Here is a 20,615-nt window from a genome sequence, read left to right on the forward strand (position 1 = left end):
GGTTTTCTTTATTGATCATAACTGATCTCCACTCACCCTATCAGTAATTTCTATAAAACCCAACTACTAAACAGCAGTCAAACAGTGTATTAACTCATGCTTTGATATTAAATCCACAGACGGTCATAGAAAGCTTTGTATTTCTCCCATGGGCTCTTCACTGCTCATACGATGTTGTCAGACTGTCAGATACTGTACATGTTCTTGTCTCTTTAAATTTGGTCTACGTGGGTGCAACTGTTCCCCGAAGACTTTCAAACATAAAACCAGTTTTAACTTACACTGAAGTTGCAGTTCTAAAATAACAATGCCGCATACTGCTGAATACAGTGATCCCTCGTTTTTCACAGTTAATGTGGGGCAGAACCCGCCGCAATAAGTGAAAAACCGCAAAATAGCGCCCCCCCCCCCTTTTTTTTTGTGTGTGTGTGTGTGTTCAGTGTTTTCATTCAGATTTAGCATTGGAAAGATACATATAAGACATGTTTTTATTTTTTTATTATTATTATTATTATTTTTTAATTAATTAATTTATTTATTTTACATTTTTCCCATAGTATAATTTTTTAAAATCTTGTGAACTTTTGTATACGTATATATATTCTAATTAGGGCTGTCAAAATTATCGCGTTAACGGGCGTTAATTATTTTTTTTAATTAATCACGTTAAAATATTTGACGCAATTAACGCAGATGCCCCGCTCAGACAGTTTTAAGTACAGTGAAACGCTCACTTGTTGTGTTTTATGGAGTTTTGCCGCCCTCTGCTGGCGCTTGGGTGCAACTGATTTTATAGGCTTCAGCACCCATGAGCATTGTTTAAGTAATTATTGACATCAACAATGGCGGGCTACTAGTTTATTTTTTGATTGAAAATTTTACAAATTTTATTAAAACGAAAACATTAAGAGGGGTTTTAATATAAAATTTCTATAACTTGTACTAACATTTATCTTTTAAGAACTACAAGTCTTTCTATCCATGGATCGCTTTAACAGAATGTTAATGTTGTTAATGCCATCTTGTTGATTTATTGTTATAATAAACAAATACAGTCCTTATGTTCCGTATGTTGAATGTATATATCCATCTTGTGTCTTATCTTTCCATTCCAACAATAATTTACAGAAAAATATGGCATATTTTATAGATGGTTTGAATTGTGATTAATTGCGGTTAATTAACTTTTAAGCTGTAATTAACTCGATTAAAAATTTTAATCGTTTGACAGCCCTAATTTTAATAAATGGTTTTTAAACACTTCAAATTAAAAATGATCTTAAACATGTAACTGTCCCAATGAATTATTTTTAAACAAGTTTAAAGTTCTACTTTATTCTTGCTAGATACTTGTCTTTATCAAATGCTTCATTGATTGAGTCCACTCAAATCCGTTCAAGCTGTTCACTTAAGGCTGGTTTATGCTTCTGCGGCGGACCTACGCCGACAAGGCAGACCCAATTTATGACCCTCCACCATAGCCTGACGTGCACCTCCACAAAATCCGGTCACGCGTCACATCGACACGTGGTGACGTGACACAAATGGACTGGGATTGGTCCGCTCAGCCTGTTGTTTCCAGTTCAGCGCGAAATTACGGCCATTTACAAACATTCCTGCGCTACAATCAAAAATGGACCGAGCCGACGAGAGCATATTCGAAGAGGTACGCAAGTGCAACCACCTGTACACTGTTTCATCAAGGCATTATAAAGATTGCCAAATGGCAAGCAATTTGTGGAAGGCCGAAGGAGATTGCTAAAAATACGGGGCTGGAGGTCAGCGAACGCATGTAAAAAATAGAAGAACCTCCGAGACAAGTACTGTATGTGTGTGTTCGGAAGTGTTTGCTGTGAGTCTGTGACTCATTTACATTTTACACTTCAAGTATATGAAGAATAAAGCAGTTTTGGTGTCAAAAGAGTTAGTTTGATTTTTAATTTTCAACAACAGACAGTTCACACACTTGATCATCACTGTTTGATAGTGCCTCGGTACTATTATGATAGCATGTTTACCATCAAGGCTTCCAAAGCAGTTTGGAAAGTTCTATAGCCGCCAGAAATCTGCTATGGTTCCCCACTGGCTGGTTGTAGGACACAGCAAAGAAAGCGGACAAAACGTTGCTTGCTGGCTTCCATCCAATGCTAGAATTCATAATGTGACTCCCAGTCTCTGTGCGGCATCAACATTCGAACAGACCACCTCTGCAACGGTCTTATGCGTCGCCTGGCCCTCAACATTTGTATGATCAACATTGGTTGTTCAATGTTGATGAGCTGAAGATCCACATTCAAGCATTCCATTTCCGTTGCCATTGTTGTCTAACCGGCAGAAAACTCAAGGAATTCGACAAGAGTACCCCAAAACCGCACAAACACAATGCAATACCTCTGTATTGGCTTGGCGATGAATTACAGAGCAAAGCCTTCCTTTGACGCAGAACTTCGAATGCTCGTCGATGACGTAGGGCAGCGGTCTCCAAACCGGTCCTCGAGGGCCGTTCTGGGTCCTGGTTTTTCTTCACACCGATCAAGTACAGGCCTTTTAACCAATGTGGTTTCTACTGAAGGGAAAAGGTACCGTTCTCGCACACACCATATTATTGTTTGCATTAGTCTAACACATTCATCTAACTAGTTTAGGCAGACTTCACTCAGTGCCCTTGACACAGTAAAGTTAATCACCTTATCGGCGCTCATGAGGGGGAAAAGGAAAAATGGTACCGTTTCTCGTAGGCACCGTCTAACTGTTTGCATTACTCGAACACACGTAATATAATCAATCATGAAATAGTATAGTACTGTATACCATAGTTTAAAGAAACGTCTGTGCCACAAGCAAGATTGACACACCAACTCTAGCAATCAGTCCTCCCGACAAACGAACAAGGACAAAGACCAGCACGCTTTGTTCTAAAACAAGTAGTGCCAGCCCAGATAACAAAGTTGATAGCAGGCGCTTGTGACATCAAGACCAGCGGTCGCTGTGGCAACCACATCCCATCCACGCACGAACCTAAACAACCCGAAACCGGCCAGAGAGGGATGATCCCAAAGCAACGCCAGGACACACCTTCGGCCGGCCCACAGACTTAAAAAACACTGGACATTGAGATAAGACAGATTTTGCTGCTCGGAAACATTTGTTATGTAGCCTTGCGTTGGTTCAGCATTGTTCCCTCCATCGTCTGTTTTTGCCTTGTTTTTGACCATTGTCAACGAATAAATTGTCAACCTGTTTTCGGTGAGTCTTCTTTAAACTTTTGAAACATGGAGTCAGTACAAAGGGTTAAAATAAGAAGAGAACGCGCGAAGTTCCGCCTTCCCGGTTGGCGCACGCGAGGCAGCATCGGCCGAGCGGCACTTGTTTTGGCTGTTGCTGTTTCCATGCGGCTTGACTGGGGAGGCGAATTTCAACACTACTAAAACAAGCAGCACCTGACTGCAATCAACTGATTACACTTATAAAACACCAGATTGGTGAAAAGGTGTGGTCTTGTTTTGTTGGAATGAAATCCTGCACCCACTGCGGCCCTATGTGGAATAGTTTGGAGACCACTGACGTAGGGTCTACGCCGTTGCTACTCTGTCACCACAACGCAGCAGCATAACTTAGGCTTTACACACAATGAGTTGCCACAGCAGCTGTTTAACAAGTTAAACAATGATTGACACATGCGGTACTTTGAAGTATCGGCTTCCCAGCGTCTCTGGCAAGCTAAAACCTTAACATCTGTCAATCATTATTAACTTTAATAAGCAACGCCAGTGCACTGCCTGACCAAGAAAAGCAGCGGGAGCGAGAGTAAGAGACTACGTGATTGGATCGGGCCAGCTCTGTAAACTACTGCATTTATTTATTTTTTAATTGAAAAAAAAAAATCTGCGATGGGCGGAGGGCACAAAGCGCAAAGTAACGAGGGATCACTGTATATGCATTGTTAAGTAACAGTACATTGAATCCACATTCAATGGCAAATTATTTTCTGACTTCAAAAGGCTATTTGTTACTTAAGTAAACATAAGGTTAGCTTTGAAATAAGGTCAGATCTAAAGTCCCTATAGGTATTTAAATAGCCATGAATAATTGAGAGTGAAAATTAAAGAGAACACAAGTAGAAGACGGTTACATAAGATGAACAATAAACGGATGAGTACAATCATAAATTATGTACTCCGTCTGTATCGAAATATTGCTGCGTACAACAAAAACAAAAAAGTTTAGTAATAATTTCCTTTGATTTCATACAGTGGACTGGCATCTGTACAATTATGACGGGTTGCTGAATTTAAAAAAATATGTTGAGTATCACAAGTAAAATTAACTATTGTAAGTGTATAATTGTTGCAGGTTTATTATTATTACTTTTTTTTTTATTTTTTACACATAATTCTTTTCAGACTGATTGTACTGTATTTGTGAGCTTGGCTTGCATGCACAAGCTTCCAAGTATTTAACGCCTACCTCTGAGCCACTTGTCACTTATTCATGGTTGCTGTCAGTAATTCTCACACAAGTAAATTCTACAGGACTGAATAAAGGACTCAGCAGTGTGATGTAAATTTATTGGCCTTGTTATTTGTTTATTTGCACCTCTGAGGTATAGTATATAGTGACGGAGTGAACGAGTTACATAACAAATGCACAATTTAATATACAATATTCAAAACATAGCCTAGAATAATATGAAGCCATTCAATAGAATTAGACTAGCAGACCGGCAACCTTCTTTCTAACTTTCCTATGCAATAACTTGACAACTCCAGAGTGTCAGATAATAAGGGGTGTGCCTGTGACCCCACCACCACCACCACACTCCCATCCACTACAGCAGATGACAGTATCAATATCAGATATGTTTTTAATGTACTGTATATATGCACACAAAGCGTAGAGATATGAAGTACAGGGAGCAAAATTTGAAACATAGACTTCATAATATATTGACGGGACAAGTCAAAGTTGACCAAGTGGAAACACAGACAAAGAGCTTCTTACATTGAAAATTCTTGTGAATAAATGCTTAAATCCTTGAATTCTTTATAAATGTGGACATAAAACAGTCTTGATTATTGGTTAAAAGCAAAAAAAACCCACAAAAAAAACGGGCAGTTAGCATTTTATTTTACGTAAATATGTCGAATGTGCTGCTAGTCTTTAAGCCACTGTGGCACCACCTTATCCGCCTTATCGCCACAAAGAGCTTTTTACGTTGAAAATTCTTGTGAATAAATTTGTAAATCCATGAATTCTTTTAAGATATGGACGTAAAACAGTCTCAACTCTTGTTAAAAGAGCAAAGAACCAGGCAGTTAGCATTTATTTTATGTAAATATGTCGAATGTGCTGCTAGCCTTTAAGCCACTGTGGCGCCACCTTATCACCACAAAGAGCTTTTTACGTTGAAAATTCTTGTAAATGAATGCTTAAATCCCTGAATTCTTTATAGATATGAACGGAAAACAGTCTCGGTTATTGGTTAAAAGCAAAAAACCGGGCAGTTAGCATTTATTTACGTATATATTGCGAATTATGACGCCAATGCCATAGCGGTTAATTTCTCCCATTGATTTTTTTTCACAACATTTCAAAATGCATGCATGGTACGAAAAATTTAATAATTACCTTGAATCCTCGAACAAATCACTCCTGAGACAATCCTTCCTGTTTGTATGCGGTACAGCTTTCATACTTTTTCAACCTTAATCTGGCGTTGGATTGCTGCGTGTTTGAGAATAACTGCGGAGTGTGGGACGGCCCCCTACTTGAAAGCGTGGCGCAGTGTCTGGCAGATGTGTTCCGTCAATATCATTATGGAGTTTATGTTTGAAACTAAACCAATGGAAAAATATTTAGCTGGGATGAAAAGAAAGGTGGAGACAGGGCCGGAGTGGGACTCATTTTCGGCCCTGGAATTTCATGCCTCAGACCGGCCCACTCATTTAAAATTATGTCATTATGCATACACGTGTTAAGTTCAGTGTTCTCTAAAGCCGTGTACTGTAATTCTGTGTATTCCAATTCAGTGCAGGTCATGGTTGTTTAACAAGGTGGCTTTATTTTAACAAGTGCAACACAACATATTTTGAACAAATTTAAAAATGGATTTTAAAAAAAACTATATTAAATGATACATTTGAAAAATAAATTAGGCCTGTCAAATGATTAAAATTTTTGATCGAGTTAATTACAGCTTAAAAATTAATTGTAATTAATCGCAATTCAAACCATCTATAAAATATGCCATATTTTTCTGTAAATTATTGTTGGAATGGAAAGATGAGACACAAGATGGATATATACATTCAACATAAGGTACATAAGGACTGTATTTGTTTATTATAGCAATAAATCAACAAGATGGCATTAACATTATTAACATTCTGTTAAAGCGATCCATGGATAGAAAGACTTGTAGTTCTTAAAAGATAAATGTTAGTACAAGTTATAGAAATTTTATATTAAAACCCCTCTTAATGTTTTCGTTTTAATAAAATTTGTAAAATTTTCAATCAAAAAATAAACTAGTAGCCCGCCATTGTTGATGTCAATAATTACTTACACAATGCTCATGGGTGCTGAAACCTATAAAATCAGTCGCACCCAAACGCCAGCGGAGGGCGGCAAAACTCCATAAAGCACAATTAACAAGTGGGCATGTCATTGTACTGTCATTTAAATCTGTCTGAGCAGGGCATGTGCGCTAATTGCGTCAAATATTTTAACGTGATTCATTAAAAAAATTAATTACCGCCCGTTAACGCGATAATTTTGGCAGCCCCAAAATAAATGAATAAATAAGACCTTTTCTGCAACATCAAATATTAACAAAATGAGTGCTTACAGATAAAACAAACATAGCAACATAACAATATGAAAAATAAAGAATACGTATTGCACATTGTAACAACTTCTAATGATACTATTATCCATTTTCCATTTCCACTTTAAAAACGCCACGTAATTGATTATATTAATTCTAATGTTCACTCGCTGAACGACATGGCAATCCTACCTTCCAGCTCTGCACCTGTGGTGTGTTCATTATGGCTAATGCTTGCTGCTACATATCCCTTGTGAGGTGCTACAAGAAGCCAAAGTTTCCACAATTACATATTGTCGTATCACACGGTGCAAGTTGCATTTTATTCGCCATCTGGCCTTACCACTTTCGTTGTAATCCTCTGTAGTTTGAGGCAGCAAGGTCGTTGCATGAAAAAAATTAGCTATTTTCGCGCATTTTGCCGATTCTTTCACGAGTGCTTTTCTTTTTTTAATTCTTATTTTTCAGCGCCACCCTTGCTCTTTTTATCCATCCGAGCACCGAGATAGCAGCTAATTTGGCTCAATACAGACTACAATTAGGGGGCGGAGCTGCATGCTGTATTTTTCGTCTGCACACGTGAGGATGAGTCTGGAAAAAAAAATAATACTGTTTTTTTTTTTTTTTTTAAGACGGCCCACAGGGACAGCGGTAACAGAATGTAAGTTATACTCAGTGACACTGTCATAAATAAATACCAAACAAAAAATGATAACAGTGTAATTTTTTTTTTTTTTTTTTTAATAAAACGCGGACCGGCCCATCTGGCCGGCCGGCCCTTCTGGAATCGTCCAGAAGCTCCCGATTAGTCACTCCGGGCCTGGGTGGAGATATGCGTAGATTATAAAACAAAGGAAGGACTCTTGAAAGGTGTGACCAGGAAATAATAAGTTGCGCATTTAGTGCTTGGCTTCACTGTAACTATGATGAGAAACGAGGAAAGGCCGGAGTGTTTACTGTGTCTTGGTAGCTGACACCATGAAGCTAAAAAAATTACTACTGACTAATCTTGACTTAAGTGTCTCAAGCAATGCTTCATTTTATTGTCTGAATGTGATTTTGATTGAACAAATGGTAAAAACGAGCATTCGAAACCACAGCAGGATTTTTTTTTTCTCCACCAACATCTAAAATGACTTCCCACTCAATATTTTGGCTCGTTTAATAAAAGAAATAGCGAAAATTTCTTATATGAATTCAGAGTAAATGACTACAATAAAGTGATTTTTGCCTCAAGTAACATTATTACTGTCTCCCAGACTGTACTGGGTATACCATTGGAGACAGAACTGTCACTCTGAAATTAAGTTTATTCTCTTCACCTGACATTTTGAGTTTGAAAATGTCATCTTTCTTATGTTTAATGACTTGAGGCTTACCACAGAGGGGGTAATGTTTCCTGTTTATCAATCCAAAATGTCAAGATGGAAGTTACTTATTTTGGATTTACCTATACATACGTACTTATTTTCCATTCACCAAGAGGATATCCAACATATTGGCAGAGGTCTAAAATTGTACCAACATGACGACACAACTTCATTACATTCTGCTCATCATCAGGAACTGCAAAGTGAACTTCAAGGAATAAATCTACATTGTATTACAGTTTTTCTCAATTGCTTTGGTACGTTTCTCAGATCAGAATTGAAATTGTCACACTCTCAAACAAGCAAAACAACATCAATTACCTGCAAAAGCCATTTTTTGTGTGCAAAATACCGTATTTTTCGGACTATAAGTCGCAGTTTTTTCATAGTTTGGCTGGGGGGTGCGACTTATATTCAGGAGTGATTTATGTGTGAAATTATAAACACATTATGATATCATTTCACATGTTGTTTTGGTGTTTTGGAGTGACAATGATGGTTTCGTAAACTTGTTAGCATGTTTTTTATTCTATAGTTATCTGGATAACTCTTAATAGCTGTGGCCACGTTCGCCTTCTGCCTTTGGCAATGTGTGTTCAATTGTATTATTGACTTTTTTTATATTGAAATGCATGCTTTTAGTTTGTGGCGCTTTCACGCCCTCGTGGGGGCACACTCGAACTTGTTTACGTGAAGAAGAGCGCTCACACGTCAGAAGAAGACAGCTATGCAGCATCTATAAGAGCGAGTGGGCAAGAGAGCGAGACAGAGAGAGAGAGAGAGAGAGAGAGAGACACGACTGCGAACCTACGTTCATTGTTAATGCTTGTAAAATATCTCTACAGAGGTAACGCCTGTGTGTATCATCTTTTCTGTTGTTGTTGTGTGTTTTCCACCCGCGATGGGACACTTAGAGCCAGTTGTGTGGCTGTTTGAACGATGTACTAATGCTAGCGAACGCATGGTAATCGTTTGTGTCATTGCTGTAATAGCACCTAATTATTATTTATTTATGTTGATGCGAACCTGTTTGGTATCGAGGACGAAATTGAGTCAGCAAATTATACGGACGTCCAGCATGGTCATTTGGGACTTTAGCTCGCTGTATAGCCAGGACCGAGCCGTAGCGTCCTGGTGAGGACAGTATATTCGCATTTCGTTGTTCATGCACTGTACACTGTACACTTATTCAGCATGTTGTTCTCTATTGTTTTTATATATTAAATTGCCTGTCAAGATGACATATCTGTTCTATGTGTTGGATTTTATCAAGTAAATTTCCCCCCAAAATGCGACTTATACTCCGGTGCGACTTATATATATATTTTTTTCTTCTTTGGGCATTTTATGGCTGGTGTGACTTATGGAGGAAATTGGTGTGATGTCACGATGACGTCACCTCGCTTAGCAACGTGTCGCTATTTTGTGAAGGGGGTACGCACAGCTTAACAGCCGTAGACAAATGTTGTCTGACATTCATATATTTCAGCTGTGTTTTGCGTCTTTTTTTCATGAAAACGTCTTAAACATGACTTTTCATTATCACGAGTCACTGCCGTCAGACGCGAGGAGGCGATACAATTTAAAATTACCGTGTATTGGCTTGCAAATCTGCCCATACAAAGTCGCAGCTGATAGCTGGATGAATAATCCAAAGGAATGGCCTGCAGTGGAGTTCGGAAACATCTACAACTACCTCATAAAGTCACCCTGTAAGTTGACCTTTATCAATTACTTGGAATATGTACTTTGTGGAACTAAGAAAACTGGTAGTACAGTGCCTTGCAAAAGTATTCGGCCCCCTTGAACCTTGCAACCTTTCGCCACATTTCAGGCTTCAAACATAAAGATATAAAATTTTAATTTTTGGTCAAGAACCAACAACAAGTGGGACACAATCGTGAAGTGGAACAAAATTTATTGGATAATTTAAACTTTTTTAACAAATAAAAAACTGAAAAGTGGGGCGTGCAATATTATTCGGCCCCCTTGCGTTAATACTTTGTAGCGCCACCTTTTGCTTCAATTACAGCTGCAAGTCGCTTGGGGTATGTTTCTATCAGTTTTGCACATCGACAGACTGACATTCTTGCCCATTCTTCCTTGCAAAACAGCTCGAGCTCAGTGAGGTTGGATGGAGAGTGTTTGTGAACAACAGTCTTCAGCTCTTTCCACAGATTCTCGATTGGATTCAGGTCTGGACTTTGACTTGGCCATTCTAACACCTGGATACGTTTATTTTTGAACCATTCCATTATAGCTTTGGCTTTATGTTTTGGATCATTGTCCTGTTGGAAGATAAATCTCCGTCCCAGTCTCAGGTCTTGTGCAGATACCAACAGGTTTTCTTCCAGAATGTTCCTGTATTTGGCTGCATCCATCTTCCCGTCAATTTTAACCATCTTCCCTGTCCCTGCTGAAGAAAAGCAGGCCCAAACCATGATGCTGCCACCACCATGTTTGACAGTGGGGATGGTGTGTTCAGGGTGATGAGCTGTGTTGCTTTTACGCCAAACATATCATTTTGCATTGTGGCCAAAAAGTTCAATTTTGGTTTCATCTGACCAGAGCACCTTCTTCCACATGTTTGGTGTGTCTCCCAGGTGGCTTGTGGCAAACTTTAAACAAGACTTTTTATGGATATCTTTGAGAAATGGCTTTCTTCTTGCCACTCTTCCATAAAGGCCAGATTTGTGCAGTGTACGACTGATTGTTGTCCTATGGACAGACTCTCCCACCTCAGCTGTAGATCTCTGCAGTTCATCCAGAGTGATCATGGGCCTCTTGGCTGCATCTCTGATCTCTCTGATCAGTTTTCTCCTTGTTTGAGAAGAAAGTTTGGAAGGACGGCCAGGTCTTGGTAGATTTGCAGTGGTCTGATGCTCCTTCCATTTCAATATGATGGCTTGCACAGTGCTCCTTGAGATGTTTAAAGCTTGGGAAATCTTTTTGTATCCAAATCCGGCTTTAAACTTCTCCACAACAGTATCTCGGAACTGCCTGGTGTGTTCCTTGGTTTTCATAATGCTCTCTGCACTTTAAACAGAACCCTGAGACTATCACAGAGCAGGTGCATTTATACGGAGACTTGATTACACACAGGTGGATTCTATTTATCATCATCGGTCATTTAGGACAACATTGGATCATTCAGAGATCCTCACTAAACTTCTGGAGTGAGTTTGCTGCACTGAAAGTAAAGGGGCCGAATAATATTGCACGCCCCACTTTTCAGTTTTTTATTTGTTAAAAAAGTTTAAATTATCCAATAAATGTTGTTCCACTTCAAGATTGTGTCCCACTTGTTGTTGATTCTTGACAAAAAAATTAAATTTCATATCTTTATGTTTGAAGCCTGAAATGTGGCGAAAGGTTGCAAGATTCAAGGGGGCCGAATACTTATTCAAGGCACTGTATATACGGAGTGATTATTTCTGCCGTAACCGGAAATTCACCTCCAAGAGTTATTTAGTCGTGAACACGTCACAGCAAAATAACCAATTTCCACCAGGCCATTAATATACCGATTGACCGATCAGAGCAGTTCACGGCAAAAGAAAAATAACGCTTTTCGAGTTGTTGGTTCCGGTAATAATAACCACTGCCTAGTCTATTGAATCCTAGATGCTAATTGGGGCAAAAAAACTTACTCACCAGTAATAAAATGTCGGCTGCAAACGTAAATGTGCTTGGATTTAGATTCCCACAGGCGAGAATAGTCCACGGAACTGTCTTCTTTTACTGTTTTTCGATTAATTGCTTTCAGCCATTTGTTTCTCATTTTCTTCTCACGACGAAGAATGAAGAACTTCAAATGTGGCTCTGAACTCTTCCTTGTGTGACAACCCGCAACACAGCAACTTTTAGTCGTTCCGACGGAAAAAAGACCACAAATAAGACGAAAGTTGAACGCGTTTGTATTACAATGCACGACAGAGCAACTGCTTGTGACTCGTCTTTTGCCCTGTTTTCAATATGGCGACGCTTTGTTGTGGCTGGTGATGTCATTAATGCCCAGATGTCCGACTTCTTCTATACTCAGGTGCGACTTGTAGTCCGAAAAATACGGTAGTCTATCGCTCAAAATTGAATTTCTATGTCAATGAATGTGTCAGTGCTGTCAGAATGACAAGTCCTTGTTTCATTTTGTACATACAACACAGTCAAATTGCTTAGTCATGTTCTCAATTGAACAGTTACTCTGGTGGAAGGCTCCGATGCTGAAGATGGTGTACGTAAGTTTTGATGAAAATTGCAAATAACACATTTGTGTGCGGGAGATTAATTGCAAGAGACTGGACAAGATTCAGTTCACACTTTTACTGTTTTTACAATTTCTTGACAGACCATGTCACTGCAATACAGAAAGCAAAAGACAGCGCTGTCACAAAGAAAACAAACAAAAGCAAAATTAGAAATGTGAACAAAAGACAATCGGCACAACTAAACTTTGAGCGCTACATGTTGGGATTTTTTTCCCCATTCTTTCGACACATCTTGACATTCCTACCTGTTTGCCACAAAATTTTCATCCACGTCACAAGGGATGTCCTCTTGATATACAGTGTGGATAGAATGTTCTCTAATGCCATATCCAGCTTGTGCAGGCATCTGTTGTGATGCCACTGCATGCTGCATTCATGGCATCCAGAAGAGTCATCTGAGTGTGAGACTGGCGATCATACACTTGCCATGTGGAGAAAAATTCTTCTTTTGGATTGAGAAGTGGGGAGTACGTTAGGAGGAACTCCATTACCATTCTGCTGTGGGTTGCAAACCATTCCCTGATTTTGTTGGAGTGGTGGAAACCCACATTGTCCCAAACTATCATAAATTTTGGCAAGTCAAAATAAATTACGTAAAATATGTAATGAAAATACTTCAAAATACGTACACATTTTGACTTATTCTGACAAGATGTTCATGCATTTTGCATGTAAAGACTTATGCAATGAAGTGATGACAAGATGTTGTGGGTGGTGAGACTAATCAATAGAGACCTATGATCATCCAATTTGACCATCATGACAGATGCAACTGATAATGTAGGAAACAGCAGAGAATTGTACAAAATCATTTGCATGGATGCACAAAAACATCTGCAACTTGCTCAAAGAAATGAGAAACTGCTTTTTTAATGTGCACTACTGGGACAATGTTGCGAGGATTGAACAAGTAGTTTTGAGTACCAAAGCAAGTGAGAAAAACTGTAAATCACTAGCACCTTCATACGCTTTACGATCAACGGCAATATTCGTAGAATTGATTCAGAATAAGCAAAACGCTCAAAACAGCTCAAAAAAAGGAAACATGCTTTTCTCTCATTCACACCTAATGTTATTCATCCAATAAAGTTGGAAAAGTATTGAAAAGTTTTTTTCAATGTAGCCGACCTTTTGAATTTGTGGATTTTTATTATCTTTATTGTATTTTTACCTCTACTTGTGTTACATCATGTGCTGTATTTGGAATTCTGCACTTAATGTTCATTATTCAATGTTGTCCTGATTCTGTCTTAGTGTAACCTACCTGGGCCATGTTTATATCTGAAGAAAGGTTATTTTGGTACCTGTCCTACTCATGTATGTATGTATGTAATGTTAGACATTTCAGTGGCAGCCAAAGATTTAAAAAAATATAGGCCTATATAAAGCGCTGGAACTTGGAGGAATATACTAGTACATAAAAAATATAATCTTAATTTTAAAAAAAAAAACTAAAAAAAAACTAAAAAAAAAAACTTAAAGTCATGAAACAGTTATAACACAGAAAAATCATCTAAAATAAAAAGTCATAAAATAAATATAAAAAGATATTGAAAAAGATTTTTTTTTAATTGGTAATGAACACAAAAAGGAGGAATTTAAATTCTCCTCTTGTATTTATTTTTTATTTCCTGTGAAATTTTATTTCTTAAATTTCTTTAAATGTTTTTCCTTCATTCGTTTTCTATATTTCTTTCTATTTCTGTTTTTTAATATTTTTATTTAATTCTTTAATCACTTTTATTATTTTATTCTTATTAATCTCTATAATTTAATTATAAGTATTTTTTTAAACAAATCTTTTTTTCTGTTAGATGTTTTTTTTAATTAAGAATTTTCCAATTTTTTGTTATATTTTTCAGTTTAATTTTCTGTATACAGGTGAAATGTAAATTCAAGCATCTGGGCGTTAATAGAGTTGAATAATATATATCACTCATTACAATGACTAATAATTATCTATATCTAAGTACATCTATTCCACCAATGCTTTTTGATGTATATTTGTTCATGTAAATTCAGGCATCAACCATTTTTGCATTTATCAGTGAAGGTTCACATAATTTCAGGCTTTTACTCTGAAGGTATAAACACATCAGTCTTCCTCCTGCTGCTGGCTTGATAACTCTCTCTCCCGCTCTCTCCCCTGTACACCCCCTCATTCTCATCCAGCACTGTGCAGATACATTGCAAAATGTGGAGCAACCTCCGTCTGGGATGAGCTGCTGGGCAACTGAGCAGAAGATCACATTAGGGAAAATAAATCCAAGAAAAAATATATTTGTGAAGCTGATTTTTCTTCAGTAGTGCAACGACACTAACTCAGACAGAGGATTCCATGCACAGTCTGTGCAAGTCTGTGTCAGTTTGAGGGTCTCCGTGTTTGTGAGTGTGCGCCTCGGACACCCATTGTGCGATGTAAAGGTGGATTTTGACATGCAGAGGAGCAGGTAACAAGGTAAGAGTCGTGACACTCTTTGGCCTGTGTTGAATTCTCTTAAAGCCTTTGCAAATCTTTTTTTCTTTTTAAATTAATATTCATGCAAATATAAAAAACACTCCTGTCCAGCATGACTCACTATCAACTGACCGTTAACTCCCAGGAAAAAGGTATTGATACTTGGTTTCATCAGCAGTAGGGACAGATGTAGTATTTATATTAAGGCTGGGTGAGTTAACTGTCATATGAATTATTACAGTTAATTATTTTAACTGCACATTAACTCTCGTTGTGAATTAATACAGGTTAATATTTAATTAATATGACTGATAAAAGTGTGCTCAATACTACTTTTGTGTAAATACTACTTACCTTATTATACATAATGTGGTTAATAGCAATTAATCTTTCAGTTGATTATTCTAACTGTAAATTAACTCATTGTCTCCCATTGACAGAGTTATTTCATTAATAAGATTTGGAGAGGAATTGTTTCATTAATATGGCAGTACTTTTACAATAAGTGTGCTAATGACTACTTTTGACTTTACAGTTGTACAGAATGTGATTAATCGCAATGAAAATGACTAACTATTGTCCAGCCCTAATTTATATTTGTTTTTATAAATCTTTGAGGAGGTCCTTGTAGAGTTGTGGTGATTAAAGATGGTTTTCCTCAGTTTGAAAGGTGTCTTGGGAAAAGTAGTGTTGTGCATTAACTGGGATTTTTGTGTGTGTGTGTGTGTGTGTGTGTGTGTGATGACATTTTGCTTTTTCAGGCAATTCTGGGATGAAAAGGCAATCAATCAAGTGGTGTGAAATGTAGAGAAGAAGGTGTAAATGGGCATGAATGGATGAAGTGAGATGGATGGGAATGGAGTCTCCAATGATTGTTGCAGCTAATGACGTGATAACAGTGAGCGTACTCCACAAGGTGGTCCCTAAGATGACACATACGAAGTCGGCACTGGTGTGTGACTCAAAGTGATCCTGCAGCAGAGTAGTACTGTCCTTTCACTGTAGACCGCCTACCGCTTGAGTGCACCAGCATCTAAAAGCCTTGATTTTTTTTTCTTAAAAAAAAAAAAAACTTACCTCAATGCTGACTTTAAGTAGGAGAAATAGGAATGAATTATAAATGAGTTCTGTTCCAGCCGAGGGACTCAGCTACTGTCTCCCGTCTCACTTTCAAAGCCTCAATTGGAACTGTGTGGTGAGATAAATGTGGAAAATAAAGCTCAATTTTTTTGCAGCAAATGAGTGTTCATCCTTATGCTGTGAATTTGATTGAGTTTATGATTATTAGACATCCAATCCATGTAAAAAGAAATGCAATTAAACAAAATAAAATGTGTTCTTCCTCTGGCAAAGATGCACACTCCCACTAATTAGTTTGTCAGAAATAGACGTCCAATCCATTTGAACTGGGAGGTTGGCAGCGAATGAATCACGACCCTCCAGGTCTGACTGTCATTGCCCACGTGAGCATTTAAGTCCCCAAGCAGAACGAGGGAGTCACCCCTCGGGAGCTTTTAACCCATGACAACACATTTCTGGTAACCTGTGGTCGTGCAAAAACAAATAAATAAATGTCAATACTTTTGCAATGCAATAATGTATCCAGATACAACATTTCAGTACTGGTACTTCGATACTCTGATACTTTTGACAACCCTACTGATGAAATATCGCTTATCGACATGTAAAAATCCACCTATAAGCCCCAGGGTTCAAATGGATTGGACGTCTAATGTCGTAAATGGCAGCCAATGAGTTCATTATATTTTTCTTCCCCTAAATGTTTTTAGACAAAGGGACTTTGTGCTACATCAGGGCTTTGACAGCCCTCCTGTCCCTAAACAAAAAGAATCCTAATGGAGGAGAGTGAGGATGCAGGCATTACCGCTGCAAGACAGAGAGAGGGAGTGCATCCGTGAGAGCGTGTGTGAGGCGTTTCCATGGCAACCTGACAGGGGTGTGTTTGGTCCCCAGAGATGGTGCGAAAGCAGAGTGGAGAGATGAGAGGAGAAGAGAAAACTCTCCCTTGTTAAGGGAGATAGGGGGATGGGAAGGAGATGATGGAGGGAAGAAGGGCAGGTAGGAGCATTACCCTCTTCCTATTATTTGTTTTCCCCTGCAGCGCTCGCCTCGATGGTTTCCTCAACATTCACACGCAACCTTTTTTTCTTCATTCCCAGCAACTTGTAGGGCTCGCCGTGGTTATATGTATATCTGTCACGAGATGCTCTCCCCACTATCTTCAGATATGCGTTAGAACTCATTGCACGACATCAAGTCTCCATCACCCTTGATTAGCTCTTCAGTAGGTTCTTTGTGTCTTTTACTTGTATACATTGCAACCTGCATACGAAACACACTTTATGACTTAACTAACGAGCTGCACTCACACAAAAACCTGCACTCAAACATGCTATTGTTGTCTCGGTACTTTTTTGACTCTAAGATGGGGTAAAAATGGAATTCATGTCATTTTTACTACAGTTCCTCCCATTATTCGTTGAGATTTAGATTTTATTTACAGTAGCCTGGCAAGCTAGCCTGGATTTCCCCATATACAAGGCACATGGCAAGTCAGTCTGGTCTTCTGTGGTTTGGGGTAGATTTCAAAATCAATGCTAGAGATGGGGCTAATAAGCAAAGGCTGAATCTGAAAGAAACAATCACAGAAGCACAGATGTGACATAAACACAATGCCACTCACGTTATTGGTTATAGTCAATTTGTAGTGCACAAACAATCACAGCGGTAATTGCCGTGTTTTTTGGGAAAAAATCTTTAGTGCCGTATTCAGTACTCATATTTGATCAGAGCCAAATCACCCCAAAAATTTTCCATACTTAATTCGATCTGACAGCAAGTTGGAAATGTATGTAAGGTATGTGAAAAGTTTTGACTTAACGCTGTACGAGCCATAGCAGGACGCTGAAAAAGAGTGCGTCTTCAAAAAATATCGCAACACCTTTAACACCCCGGCTCAGGACCAAATGAGCGACTGGGAGACCTTTAGAGAAAGTGTACTTCAGAGATCACCATCACCCAAAAAACCATGGATATCAGAGAAGACGCTCAACATCATTGAACAGCAAAGCTGGGGAGTACTGCCAACGGAACCGTGCACGAAATGAGGCTATTGCCGAGGACAGGAGGCTGAACATCTAGAGCCAGCAACCAACAAAAATAACATGAGACGTGTTTACAATCTACTCCGCCAAGCTCGCAATGGCCCCCACATAAAGTCAGCCCTGGTTAAAGACTCTGACGGCAACCTCATAACAATGGAGAAAGGCTGCCTTCAATGCTGGAAAGAGCACTTCCGCCTCTTACTGCAGCACAACACCACCCTGCTTCCCACCATCATTCCAGTTGTTGCAGCCACAACACCCAACCAAGTCTGTAACACAGTCCTCATAACACCAGAGGAGGTCAGAGCCACTGTACAAAAACTGAACAACAGGAACCATAACCGCTCCATAACCGCGACGATGATGAAGTCAGGCCGGAATGGCATTGTCGAGTGGCTGACACACATCTTTAACAAGGTGTGAGAAACAGAGCAGCTCCCCAGCGACTGGACCAAAGGGGTCATCCTGCCTTTCTGGAAGTGTAAAGGCTACAGGCTTGTCTGTGGGAACCACAGAGGGATCACTCTGCTCTCCATTCCTGGAAAGCTCTTCACAAAGATCTTGCTGACCTGTGCTCTCCCAGCGATTACAAGTGGCCGCCGCCCCCAGCAGGCTGGCTTCAGGCCAAACCGCTCCACATCAGATCACATTTTCGCCATTCGTCTGCTCATTGAGAAAGTCTATGAATTCCGGAAAGACCATTATCTTTACATTGGATTTCTAGACCTCAAGGCCGCATTTGATACAGTCCACCACTCATCTCTGTGGAGTATCCTACAAGCCCTTGACTTACCCCCAAAAATCACCATCCTCTTCAGGCTGCTTTACAGCAACGCACAGAGTTGTGTCCGGGTCAACGGCCGTGACTTTGAGTGGTTACCCATCTCCAGTGGTGTCTGCCAAGTCTGCGTAGCTGCTCCAGACCTGTTTAATTGTATAATCGACCACCTGATGTGCATTGTCTGTGAGTGAGTACTCAGAGTGTCCCTTGGCAATTACCAACTGACCGACCTGGAGTACGCTGACGACACCATCTTGTTCAGCAAATCCTACAACCAGCTAAGTGCCGCTCTGAGTATATACAGTGAAGAGGCAGAAAAGCTTGGTCTCCACGTGAGCTGTACCAAGACAAAATTCATTCATGTCGGTGAGGTAACTGATCCACCCCCCATCTTGCTTGGTGATGACACCGTGGAGCATGTGAAGAGCTTTATTTATCCGGGGTCCCTCCATATTGGTGACCGATAACGGGGATCTCAAATCAGAGGTTCTCCGCCGTAGAGCCCTGGCAGCCTCTGCCCTGCAGTCTCTCTTGAAACCACTCTGGCGGCACCAAGCCATCTCATGGAAGACGAAGCTCTGAATTTACAACACCGCCGTACTCTCTATTCTCCTCTATGGCTCTGAAACATGGCCCTTAAACAACACACTGGCCGCAAAAATAGACGGCTTTGACAGCAGGGCTCTTAGAACCATTGAGAACATCATTTGGCCCCAGCAAATCTTCAACGAAAACCTGCGAGCCTGGACAAATCAGCCCAGAGCCTCCTGCCTGGCTGCACAGCGCCGCATCCGCTGGCTTGGCCATGTTCTCCGTCTTTCTATCTAGACCACCCGATAAGAGCCATCCTGAAGTTCGACCCAAAGGCCGCAAGCTGGAGACGACCACAAGGAATGCCCGCACTTGATGGCTTGACACCATTGTGGACGACCTCCAACAACACTGAGTTACCTCGAAGGATGCAAATCTGCTGGCACGAAACCGCCAATACTGGAGGGGCCTAGCTCACCTGATTGGGATGGGAAACCAGCCCCACCGCAAGAGCCGTGATGATGATGATGATGATTCAATAAATATACGGAAAAAAGACGAGAACACACGACACCTTCCAAAACCCACGAGTGTATGAAAGGTTTGACGTATCATAAAATCTCACCTCGCGTGCTTTGATTTGTCGGTTCAGATTGGACCTGTCAAGGAACGGGTGCGGGCGCGCGAGGAACTAAGGAGCGGTGGACCCAAAGGAGGGAAAACTGGCGAGGCAGAAATGCTTTGATTGAAGTTAACAAAAGCAAAGTACAAACAAAAGGCCAAGGGATCCAAAATCACAAAGGCAAACAAAAGACTGGTATCAAAACACATTTACTGCGGATCTGAGCTTGGACGGAGGATCAGCAACACAAGTGACATTGACAATGACACAACAAGAAATAACAAAACATAGGGAGCATGAAAACAGTCATGCGGTAACAAAACAATGAGGCGCAGATGGGTGGCACAAGAAGCAGCCAATTGGTTGACATGCAAGGAACAGGCATAGCAGGAAAAATCAATGGGCGATCACAAGAACATGAGAAACTATGGCAAAAACATGAAACAAACCAACAAACCAAAACTATAATTGGACCAGAGTGTAAATTCAATTGAAACCACAGAATACAATACTGACATTCAATGTACAATATATTGTACATGGCCAAAGTAAGGTTGATATTTGTTTCCATTTGATTGCACATACTATATTACTTGGTAGCATACAGAGACATAGAGATAGACAATACATTATGGGA

At 39.7% G+C, this 20,615-nt stretch overlaps 1 protein-coding gene across 2 annotated transcripts in view; it reads left to right on the forward strand.

Annotated features, from left to right (window-relative positions):
• Positions 1-14,643: 14,643 nt before the first annotated feature.
• Positions 14,644-20,615, forward strand: part of lingo2b (leucine rich repeat and Ig domain containing 2b) — a 96,530-nt gene continuing 90,558 nt past the window's right edge. The window contains exons 1-2 of one of the 2 annotated variants that reach the window (XM_057859426.1): positions 14,644-14,919; positions 16,894-16,998. The gene's annotated coding sequence lies outside the window, so the exon portion shown is untranslated. The remainder of the gene's footprint in view (positions 14,920-16,893; positions 16,999-20,615) is intronic. The other variant, XM_057859425.1, reaches the window with a different exon arrangement.

This window comes from Corythoichthys intestinalis, chromosome 15 (genome assembly GCF_030265065.1).
Source record: "Corythoichthys intestinalis isolate RoL2023-P3 chromosome 15, ASM3026506v1, whole genome shotgun sequence".
Lineage (NCBI taxonomy): Eukaryota > Metazoa > Chordata > Actinopteri > Syngnathiformes > Syngnathidae > Corythoichthys > Corythoichthys intestinalis.